General features: G+C 41.3%; 1 protein-coding gene across 1 annotated transcript in view; it reads left to right on the forward strand.

Annotated features, from left to right (window-relative positions):
- The first annotated feature begins 8,785 nt into the window (after window positions 1-8,785).
- Window positions 8,786-12,346, forward strand: part of LOC127914276 (myelin basic protein-like) — a 51,276-nt gene continuing 47,715 nt past the window's right edge. The window contains exon 1 of the mRNA XM_052489339.1: window positions 8,786-8,973. The gene's annotated coding sequence lies outside the window, so the exon portion shown is untranslated. The remainder of the gene's footprint in view (window positions 8,974-12,346) is intronic.

Consider the following 12,346-nt stretch of genomic DNA (forward strand, 5'->3'; position numbering starts at 1 on the left):
TACATGCATGGACACACACATACACGCACGGACACACACACACACACACACACACACACACACACACACACACACACACACACACACACACACACACACACACACACACACACACACACACACACACACACACACACACACACACACACACACACACACACACACACACACACACACACACACACACACACACACATGCACACACGCACACAAACACACACATGCATGCAAACAAACACACTATATGTGGGACTTGTACAGTTCCTTGATAGCGTGTGGGAGGGACTCTATAGTACTCTGTGAGTTATGACCTATTGTTCAAGATTGTGGCTGTTGATTAAGATTAGACAGTGTGACACAAAAACCCCGCTGTAGCCTATTGTTGAGGTGTCATATAGCTCTGGGGTATGATTTACCAGTATACATGAGGATATCAAAGAACAACAATAACCATGCTATAACTGGAATTGAGATGGAACTGACCACCATCTCTTCTCAGCACATCCAGGCATTCTGAAGGTTCCTTTTCCTATACCTGTGTTAGTGCAACGGCGCTGGCCTAAACTGGGAGATGAAGTAGAATGTACCTAGAAGTTCAGCGAGCACTGCCCTAGAAGCTATGGCAATAGAGCCACGATGCAAGGTAGAGTGGATTTCCCTCATTGTCCTGGGTCAGGGTCGAGTGGCTTTTCTCAGTCCAGCTCGCGACCAAACGATCAGTGCATACCCAAACACACATTTCCACACAGCACAAATATCATCCCAATCATGGCAGCTGTGTTAACCCACATCAGCAAAGAGTCATCAACAACAAAGGCAGAAAGAAGTAAACCTGCCACTTGAGTCAGAACTTCAAGACCTTTAGCTTCACAGACAACGAAGGCATTGTGTCTGACATGGTTACACAGATACAGGCATCTGGACCACTTTATTGCGTTGACCGATACTTCTGGACAAGGGAGAGTAGATTTATAAACTATAGCGTATTCTTCATTTAGCTGAATGTCATTGTTTACTGCACTCTTTCATTCAATGAACACAAGGAAAAAGTACTTTAGACAGCCCTAGTATTTTCATAAGAAATGATCAATAACATGCAGGTTTTATTCACAGGGCTTAATGTGATTGAGATTAAAATGGAATGATGTGAACAGATTGACACCAAACAAATGAGAGCAATCATAAAGATTATTTCCCAAGTAAATTGATTCTAATTCTAATTCTAAATGAGAGTAAAAAGGAAGGTTTATATAGATATTGGATTTTACATCTGATTTATGTGAAGCCTTTATGACTCCAGATGTTGTTTATGACTCCAGATGTTGTTTATGACTCCAGATGTTGTTTATGACTCCAGATGTTGTTTATGACTCCAGATGTTGTTTATGACTCCAGATGTTGTTCACAGCATCAATAACACACGCACCAAAATGCCTACAAACACAATACATTTAAGAATATTCTTCAATGTACTTAGAACAGATTGATGAATACAACAACATCCCATTTACAGTATTCAACTTATCGGGCATCAACCATTTCAGAATCTTTCATATTGGCAAACAAATAACTGAGATTATTGGCTGTAGAAAAATAGACTACGTGGTTAATATGGAATTTTACTTCCACTAGATGGGGATATTCTATATTGAAGAGATAGGGTTGTCTAAAGCAGCTGTGACTGTACTTTCTTTAGCTGATTAACTGAACTACTTAATTGAATGCTTAATACAGGCCACCTAAATAGGTGTGAAATAAATGATGTTTTTTCATCAAGGCTAGTGCACCAAAATGTCAAATTGGTGCTGTCTGTTTAAGATGTGAGCTTTCTCTGTACTTACAGGAGCAAACATGCAATGAGAATAAAAGCAAACATTTACAATCAAATAAGTACGTAGAATATATATGCAAATATTTGGTTTGGACAACCAACAGATACTGTTTCCTAGACTGTCAGCACTAAAATCTGTATTGTGAACACCCCATGTTGCTGCAACGCAATACAAATAAGACTGTCCCCTTTGTGATTGGTCCGTCATTTTGTCAGATATCAGAGCTTTGTGTTGTGCCTCTATTTGATGCTATTTCATCCTTGGCTCACCTAGCTACAGATAGAATGTCCATTACAGGCTTTCTGAGCACTAGGTGGAAAACCCCCAGAATGGCCTGTCAATTTTCTTCCGGTGTTGTTGCAGTGGACATTGCTGATGTGAAGGTGCCTCCGACTCCAATGATATGGCAATTACCTGGTTGTTGTTGTCCAGGAAAGGAAGCTAGCTGGCTAGCAGCATGCAGGAAACGTTTTGGGAATTATAGGCTACCAGTATACAGTTCTGGTATCAGCACATACTCCTAAGTGGCAGACATAGAGGAAACAGAACAGCAGCTCACTTGTAAAGCCCACTTATTGAGGTTTTAGCCATATGCAAATGTGTAATAGTGAGGACAATGACAATAGCCAACTGAACACATATTGATGCTACAATCTGATTGAGATGGATAACACAGTGACAATGAACAAATCAACGTGATGCCCTAAAATGGAAAGTTCACCGTCTTAATGGTGGTGTCAGCACCCCCCCCCCCCCTCCTCCAAAACACTCTAGATGATTGCCTCCCAAAGGAGAAGCCAAGCCTTCTTGATAATGATCAGAGTTTTACGAGGACGCCATTTACTGATTTTCAACGTGGAGACATTTCATGTGAAAAGGGTGGAAAACAACAATAAAACTTAGTAACATGAGATGGAAAATCTCTATATTTCCTGCTCCTATGTTATCTGAATGGAAAACACATCATCTGTGTCCTAAAGTCTCCAATCAGCATAATTGCGTTGGTCATTATTGATGAGAGACAAACACGGATTCCTGTAATAACCATAAAGAGGTTGTTCAGGGTCTTATTCACTGGGCACCAAAGGAAAGAAAACGGACTGACATCGAGAGGGACTGCTGCAACCTCAACTTGTTCAATTTGCATCACTCGCTTTTGTTTGTTTTGCATTGGTGTGCACTAATGAATACGACCCATGATTGTATGGATTGCTGTATGGTCTATTGCAAATGAATCCTACAGTAAGTGACATTTCCATACAACAGTTGGTCATTTCTTACATGCAAAATAAAACCAGAGATATGTGGACTGAGCTCTGGACCTGGAACTTAGAAAGACTATGAGTTATCACAACCCATTTCTACCATACCTTGCTTTTTTTACTTAATATTTACTGTGTAATTTGATTCCATCTGACAACTATAACGGGGCAGAAAAGCACAAACTGTCAAGGAAATTGAAAGTGAATGGTGAATTTCTTTTGTATTTGCCTCTGAACACCTGGTCCTGTGGGTCTACTGCGTTAATATGCTTTGATACAGCCACCAAACAGATTTAAAATGGGGCAGAGTGGGAATAGCAATTTGATCAAATATTTGCATGAGCAATTTCAATTCTGGGTTTGATTAGAATTCAAGTATAGTCTTTTGAGAAATTGGAAAAATAAATACTTGTGAATTTTTTGTACAAGTGACTTGGTCATTTTACAACAAGGGTGCATGGGTTGTCACAGGACGACATAAATTACATATAATCAAAATTGACAATATTACAATATTCATTTGCGATCTTTCCCCCCCCAAAATTGTTTTTAAATATAGCAACAATTATTGTTAAAAGTGAAAGTGACATTTTCTAGTTGTCGATTTAGCTGTCTATAGTTCAAGAGCTCTCCAGAGCTGACAATGTTATTGGCCTTACTTTGTGCACCTCATTTTAAACAATGTAGAACATAAAACAGGTGTGTGCACTTATTGCCAACACCTACCTAATATGGCGTGGCTTTCTTGCTCTTTTTGTTTGCATGAAGTTGAGCAAGTTTGACCATGGATACTACCAGCGACTGTGTCAAAACAGGCAGAAACGGCATGATTGGTTACCCTGGGGTCCAATGATACTGCTTACCCTGGGATCCAATGATACTGCTTACCCTGGGATCCAATGATACTGCTTACCCTGGGATCCAATGATACTGCTTACCCTGGGATCCAATGATACTGCTTACCCTGGGATCCAATGATACTGCTTACCCTGGGATCCAATGATACTGCTTACCCTGGGATCCGATGATACTGCTTACCCTGGGATCCAATGATACTGCTTACCCTGGGATCCGATGATACTGCTTACCCTGGGATCCAATGATACTGCTTACCCTGGGATCCGATGATACTGCTTACCCTGGGATCCAATGATAGATAGTGCTTACCCTGGGATCCAATGATACTGCTTACCCTGGGATCCAATGATAGATACTGCTTACCCTGGGATCCGATGATACTGCTTACCCTGGGATCCAATGATACTGCTTACCCTGGGATCCAATGATAGATACTGCTTACCCTGGGATCCAATGATACTGCTTACCCTGGGATCCGATGATACTGCATACCCTGGGGTCCAATGATACTGTTGTTTTACTAGTGAAACAATGAGTACAGTGTTCAGTCTGGTTTAATAAGGTTGATGTCTGTGCCTGCGCAGAAATTCAATTAGCACAAAATCTGTCATTTTAAACTAGAGATATCTGTTCACACAATACCGCATAACGACAAAGCAAAAAACAGGGTTTTAGAAATGTTTGCTAATTTATTAAAAAATAAAAAACTGAAATATCACATTTTCACAAGTATTCAGACCCTTTATGCAGTACTTTGTTGAAGCACCTTTGGCAGTGATTACAGCTTCAAGTCTTCTTGGGTATGACACTACAAGCTTGGCACACCTGTATTTAGGGATTTTCTCCCATTCTTTTCTGCAGATTCTCTCAAGCTCTGTCAGGTTGGAAGTGCAGTGTTGCTGCACAGCTATTTTCAGGTCTCTCCAGAGATGTTTGGTCGGGTTCAAGTCCGGGCTCTGGCTGGGCCACTCAAGGACATTCAGAGACTTGTCCAAAAGTCACTCCTGCATTGTCTTGCTGGGTGCTTAAGGTCGTTGTCCTGTTGGAAGGTGAACCTTCGCCCCAGTCTGTTCCTGAGCGCTCTGGAGCAGGTTTTCATCAAGGATCTTTCTGTACTTTGCTTCATTCATCTTTGCCTAGATTCTGACTAGTCTGCCAGTCTCTGCCGCTGAAAAACATCCCCACAGCATGATGCTGCCACCCATGTTTCACCGTAGGGATGGTGCCAAATTTCCTCCAGATGTGACGCTTGGCATTCAGGCCAAAGAGTTCAATCTTGGTTTCATCAGACCAGAGAATCTTGTTTATCATAGTCTGAGAGTCTTTTGGTGTCTTTTGGCAAACTCCAAGCGGGCTGTCATGTGCCTTTTACTGAGGAGTGGCTACCGTCTGGCCACTACCATAAAAGCCTGATTGATGGAGTGCTGCAGAGATGGTTGTCCTTCTGGAATGTTCTCCCATCTCCACAGAGGAACTCTAGAGCTCCGTCAGAGGGACCATTGGGTTCTTGGTCACCTCCCTGAACAAGGCCTCCCCCGATTGCTCAGATTGGCCAGGGGGCAGCTCTAGGAAGAGTCTTGGTGGTTCCAAATTTCTTCCATTTAAGAATGTTGGAGGCCACTGTGTTCTTGGGAACCTTCAATGCTGCAGACATGTTTTGGTACCCTTCCCCAGATCTGTGCCTCGACACAATTCTGTCTCGGAGCTCTACGGACAATTCTGAATACTTTCCGAAGGCACTGTATATGTCGGTTGTTTTGCTTTATGACGCCCACAGGCCTCGCAAGACTTCTGGTACCAGTCTAAAAAATGAATGGAAGTCTACAGTATTCGGACTGTTTAATTCCCAAAATGTGTGGTTAAATACATGCAAAAAAAAAATAATAATAAAAAATCTATCCTGATCTTTCTTATATCTCTCAGATATAGGAGAGACACTTCAGAACAAACTTCCTTTTGATATGTTTTTGGTACTATCTATTGTTTTTTTGTTTTCCTTTATTTAACTAGGCAAGTCAGTTAAGAACAAATTCTTATTTACAATGACAGCCTACCCCAGCCAAACACTAACAAAGCTGGGCCGGCCAATTGTGCACCGCCCTATGGAACTCCCAATCACGGCCTGTTGTGATACAGCCTGGAATCAAACCAGGGTCTGTAGTGACACCTCTAGCACTGAGATGCAATGCCTTAGACGGCTGTGCCACTCGAGAGCCACTCGTTGTTCCATGTCGTGAATCTGTTATTCAACGCATTTGTATGGGCAGTGAGACCAAAAATATTTTTTCATCAAATTATTTTATATATATTTTTTATACTGCAAGGGGTCATACAATTCTAAATCCAATAGCTAAATGATCCTTGGTATGACCTTCTTAGAACAATTCCATATAGCTTAGTAGAAACCCCCAGCCACTTTTTAAACATCATGGAATAATGGCCATTATTCTTCAGCCTGCAGTATGGTGTTTTGTAACATTGCAATTAGGGTAACAAAGTTACCGGTAATTTATCAACGTTACCAGAATCTCCAGTAACTTTGGTATTTAACAGAAAATGTATGGAAGTTATTGTAACTTTATTAATTTATACTTGAATAACAAAACAAAAAAATATATTAAAATATAGTATTAATTTGTTCTGTGTCCATATTGTCCATGGGTTTCTAGTAGATAGGGCATATGGTTAAAGAGAAAATAGCCCAATTAATGAAGAAAGACACATTTTCAATTAACTCTTACAACCCTCTACTGCCACCAGTTTGACGCCAAGACATTGACAACAAATACATTTAGTTGACATAGGCAATTTCCATGCAATTCCCATGAGCACCAACATGTGAAGTTCACAGGAGCATGTGAAATTGGGTTTCCAATGAAAGCGAAGAGTCTATATTTTTGAGAAATTAAGTCATATAAAGTACCAGTCAAAAGTTTGGACACGCCTACTCATTCAAGGGTTTTTCTTTATTTTACTATTTTTTTACATTGTAGAATAGTAGTGAAGACATCAGAGCTAAATACATCACCAACAGTGTCACCAGCAAAGCACCCCCACATCATCACACCTCCTCCTCCATGCTTCATGGTGGGAACCACACATGCAGAGATCATCCGTTCACCTACTCTGCGTCTCATAAAGACACGGCGGTTGGAACCCAAAATCTCATATTTGGACTCATCAGACCAAAGTACAGATTCCCACCAGTTAAATGTCCATTGCTCGTGTTTCTTGGCCCAAGCAAGTCTCTTCTTATTATTGGTGTCCTTTAGTAGTGGTTTATTTGCAGCAATTTGACCATGAAGGCCTGATTCACAGTCTCCTCTGAAAAGTTAATGTTGAGATGTGTCTGTTAGTTGAACTATGTGAAGCATTTATTTGGGCTGCAATTTCTGAGGCTGATAACTCTAAAGAACTTATCCTCTGCAGCACAGGTAACTCCGGGTCTTCCTTTCCTGTGGTGGTTCTCATGAGAGCCAGTTTCATCATAGTGCTTGATGATTTTTGCGACTGCACTTGAAGAAACATTCAATGTTCTTGACATTTTCCGGATTGACTGACCTTCGTGTCTTAATGTAATGATGGACTGTCGTTTCTCTTTGCTTATTTGAAGCTGTTCTTGTCATAATATGGACTTGGTCTTTTTCCAAATAGGGCTATCTTCAGTATACCACCCCTACCTTGTCACAACACAACTGTTTGGCTCAAATGCAATAAGAAGGAAAGAAGTTCACTTGTGTTGGTTGTCTGTAGCTTATGCCTGCCCATACCATAACCCCACTGTCACCATGGGAAAGACTGTTCACAGCTTTGACATCAGTAAACAGCTCGCCCACACAACGTCATACACGAGGTCTGTGGTTGTGAAGCAGGTTGGACGTACTGCCAAAGCGACGTTGGAGGTGGCTCATGGCAGAGAAATGTACATCCAATTCTCTGGCAACAGCTCTGGCGGACATTCCTGCACTCAGCATGCCAATTGCTTGCCCTCTCAGAACTTGAGACATCTGTGGCATTGTGTTGTGTGATAAAACTGCACATTTTAGAGTGGTCTTTTACTGTCCCCAGCACAAGATGCACCTATTTAAGGATCATGCTGTTTAATCAGCTTCTTGATATGCCACACCTGTCAGGTGGATTATCTTGGCAAAGGAAACATTTTCACTAACAAGGATGTAAACAAATGTGTGCACAACATTTGAGAGAAAAAGCTTTTAGTGCCTATTGAACATTGCTGGGTTCTTTTATTTCAGCTCGTTAAACATGGGAGGAACACTTTACATGTTGCATTCACATTTTTGTTCAGTGTACAAAATATTGGAGCAAACTTTAGGGCAGGGAAGTGAACCTGACTTGCTAGCATTGCAGGCAAAACACCCTACTCTTCCGTCAAAAGGCAAACAGCCCATAGGTCGTACCAATAGGATTAACTCACTTGTAGAGAATTGTAACGTGGCTCAAATAGCGAGGATCAGCACAGTATTTTAATTCCTGTGCAATGAATACTGTGTAATTAGTGGCCCTAACTGATTTGAATAAGAAACAGAATTCACCATGTCCAATTCCATTTCATTCAAAGCCTGTGTATGAATCGTATCCTATCTGCATGCTTAGCCTTCTAAAGCAACAGAGTACACTGCCGCAGTTTATGTGTTGCCCGATATACCTCGTTTTACAACAAAATACATTTTCTTCACAAACTCACAAGGGCAGCAACCACTCTATCACACACTTCGAACGAACGTGTCTCGTGACACAGACGTTACAGTAACGTGTGAGGGCATGCTCGGGACTTTTGCCCACATTTCTCTGCGTTGCATCAACATTCCGCCCCACCCCGAAGAAACAACCATCACTGTACGTAAAACAGGAAGCAAACGAGCCGTACATGATTACGAAGAAGGTGAAAACAACGCCGAACCGTGGAAGATAAAACGTTATGGTCCACGAGAAGAGAAACGTCACATCAAAATCACAGCCTCTTATGGTGGATGCATTTGGTTCGATCTAAACGGAGAAGGGTATGTAAAAGACAGCCGAAAAAGAAACTCAAATGATAGTAAATTGTGGTTGGAGCAGCGCCCGTCCATGTGACTGATACATTGCAGCTCTGTTGACAGCCGTTTTGTTGCGCGGCATCAACCGATTTAGTATACATGTATGTTGTCTTTCGCCTATAAGAGCTTGCTAAGTTTCGACCTGCGTAAGAATGTCGAGGAATGTCGTGTTATGCATGAATTCAGTTGAATGTTTGACAACGCGACACATCATGCCTATTGTTAATACGAATATTTCTATAGCCTCACATAAGGCCTACAGAACAAAATGGGCTAGACTGTCACTGTCGGTCGAATATCACGTTTTCCTCCAAGCAGTGCTCACACCAACTCTCAGTTGAATGTTATGCTAGGACTAGGCACCTTGGCCAGAACTATCTCACATTGGAATGGATGGAGAGAGCAGCCCACTCTGCGTAAAACAATACAATTATAAACAGATCGCTGAGGAAGATGTAAACAATACTAACACCATATAGCCTACCTGTAGTCCACCATGAGATGCACTGTCTGGACCTGCTGTGTTATAATCGAATGCCTATTTTATTCTAGTTGGTGAGAGGTTAGTCACCTAACCAGGCTTTTGTGGATCAGAAGAAAACATTTGACCCCAAAGCCATCCTCTCTTGATGTGCTGAGTTCTATAAATAAAAACACTTGTACAGGAGTGGGTTCAAACTGGACACAGATATTTATATTTCAAATACTATTTGAGGCTAGGTCTAAACTGACAGACTTATGTCATCGACATGTATCCTCTTCCATGTGCTGTTTTCAAAGAATGCATCTGGTAGTAGCAAATTAACAAAACACTAACCCCCAACTTAATCGGGGGAAAAAGTAATCTGTAAGATCAATCAATGTATGTTGCACACTCTGTTGTAGTTTTGAACAGAATCGACAGGAAAGTGATAGTTCTAGATTTTCTACTGAATTACAAGGTTATTGGAAGAGATTCCATAATATATTTGAGGTGTTGACTCAGTCAGACACAAATGCTCAGCTGTTTGTTTAACAGTCACATGTCTTGGCGCTTTAACGTTCCTTCATTTGCCTTTCACAAAGCCCTCCTTCTTGCACCTGACACACTGCGTGAACACGGTTTTGAGTGTGTCTATTGGCAATCAATCAAATGTATTTATAAAGCCCTTTATATTGGCTATAACCCTCAGCTTGTGATGATATAAGTTGGGGTGTTTTGTGACTATTCATAGTATTTTGGTTTGCTGCTGTAGAGACCCAGGGGAATGGCGTTGATACACAGGAAACCAGCTCAACAGTAAAGTCTTCTAGTTCTTTCCACAAGCTGGTCCATATTAGACATGCATATATCGGGCAATGAAGTAGCTTACAGAATGAAATGAAAGATGAAAGACTTGAAATGAAAGACTTGAAATGTGTGTTAATGTGTGTGTGTTTATGTTGTCCTGTGTGGGAAAGAACACGGAAGTGTATTTGTGTGTGTGTGTATGTTAGAGAGACTCCTGTTTGCATGTCAAATGTGTATGCGTACGCGTCTGCATGTGCATGCCTGTGCAAGTAGATGAATCACCAAGGTAACTTCTGTCCTCCCACTCTCACCAACTTCCTCCCTTCTGTCTATCTCACTTCCTCTCATGTCTGCACCAGTTTGTGTTGCTTTCGGGCATTTCTCTGCTGTGAAGGTCCTCCAGAAATCACATTTTATAGTCTTCAGTGTTTGGTTCTTCTGCCCAGGGTCTGGGAGAGACTGTGTGGGAGTATGAGAGCTAAGTGATGGACGTGCTGCTGCCAGGAACTGGAAATATCACAGGTCATATGGAGTATCAAGACCAGATGTTATGGACCTGAGAAGAACTGCCCAAACTTCCGACTGTAAAAGACACCGCTGTCCGCATCAATGATTCAGTGCTGACGGAATGGGCCTAAAGCAAAGCTTGGTTCTGCCACTAATGATGGGCTTGCTGTGTCAAACAGGACCACAGTGATGCTGCAATGGGGTTTATACTGGCATTTCTGCTAATCTTGGACCGTGGTGCGACCGTGGTGTTTAATGGTCATCCTTTCTGTGAACTTCTAAAATGACAAAAAACGTCTTGAAGCCCAGTGAACAGGGGAGTAGGACAGTGCCTTGCCCACAAACATGACATTCAAAACACTCACACAGGCATTCAAACACTCACAAATCTCTCTTCCCAGAGCTTGAGGGAGCAGTGGGTAGAGAGCAAAGGAAGGATGGAGAGATATTTAAACAATATCCTCTTTTCCCAGAGATTGAGAGAGATGAGTATAGAGGGAAAAGGAAGAAGTGAAAGCGGAGAACATAAATTGATAGGGATAGAGAAACCTGAGCCTCTCTTCCAAGTAAAGTTTTCTTCCATCCAACTCTGTGTCCAGGTTCATGTTCACTAGACACTAAACGCAATACAAATGTACTGAAACAAGGAAGGGATAACATGGACTTGTCCAATAAGAAAAAAAAAAAGTTTTCTGTTGCAAAAAAAAACGTTATGTTGTGTGCCCTCACAAACATGACCCTGATTGCTGTACACCAGATGCTCTCTCCAAGGACAGTAGTTGACCTCTGACTAGAGGTCGACCGATTAATTAGGGCCGATTTCTAGTTTTCATAACAATTGGAAATCGGTATAATTGGATGACGATTTTGCAGAATTATTATTATTTTTTAAATATATTTTTTTACACCTTTATTTACCGAGGCAAGTCAGTTAAGAACACATTCTTATGTTCAATGACAGCCTAGGAACAGTGGGTAAACTGCCTTGTTCAGGGGCAGAACGATTTTTACCTGGTCAGCTCTGGGATTCAATCTTGCAACCTTACGGTTAACTAGTCCAACGCTCTAACAACCTGCCTCTCAATGCACTCCGTGAGGAGCCTGCCTGTTACGCAAATGCAGTAGAATCCAAGTTAAGTTGCTAGCTAACATTAAACGTATCTTATAAAAAAACAATCAATCAATCATAATCACTAGTTAACTACACATGGTTGATGATATTACTAGTTTACCTAGCGTGTCCTGCGTTGCATATAATCGATGCAACGCTGGGGGATGATTTAACAAAAGCGCATTTGCGAAAAAAGCACAATCATTGCACGACTGACCTAACCATAAACACCAATGCCTTTCTTAAAATCAATACACAGAAGTATATATTTTTAAACCTGCATATATAGCTAAAAGAAATCCAGGTTAGCAGGCAATATATTAACCAGGTGAAATTGTGTCACTTCTCTTGCGTTCATTGCACGCAGAGTCAGGGTATTTGCAACATTTTGGGCCGCCTGGCTCATTGCGAACTAATTTGCCAGAATTTTACGTAATTATGACATAACA

This window comes from Oncorhynchus keta, chromosome 31 (assembly GCF_023373465.1).
Source record: "Oncorhynchus keta strain PuntledgeMale-10-30-2019 chromosome 31, Oket_V2, whole genome shotgun sequence".
Lineage (NCBI taxonomy): Eukaryota > Metazoa > Chordata > Actinopteri > Salmoniformes > Salmonidae > Oncorhynchus > Oncorhynchus keta.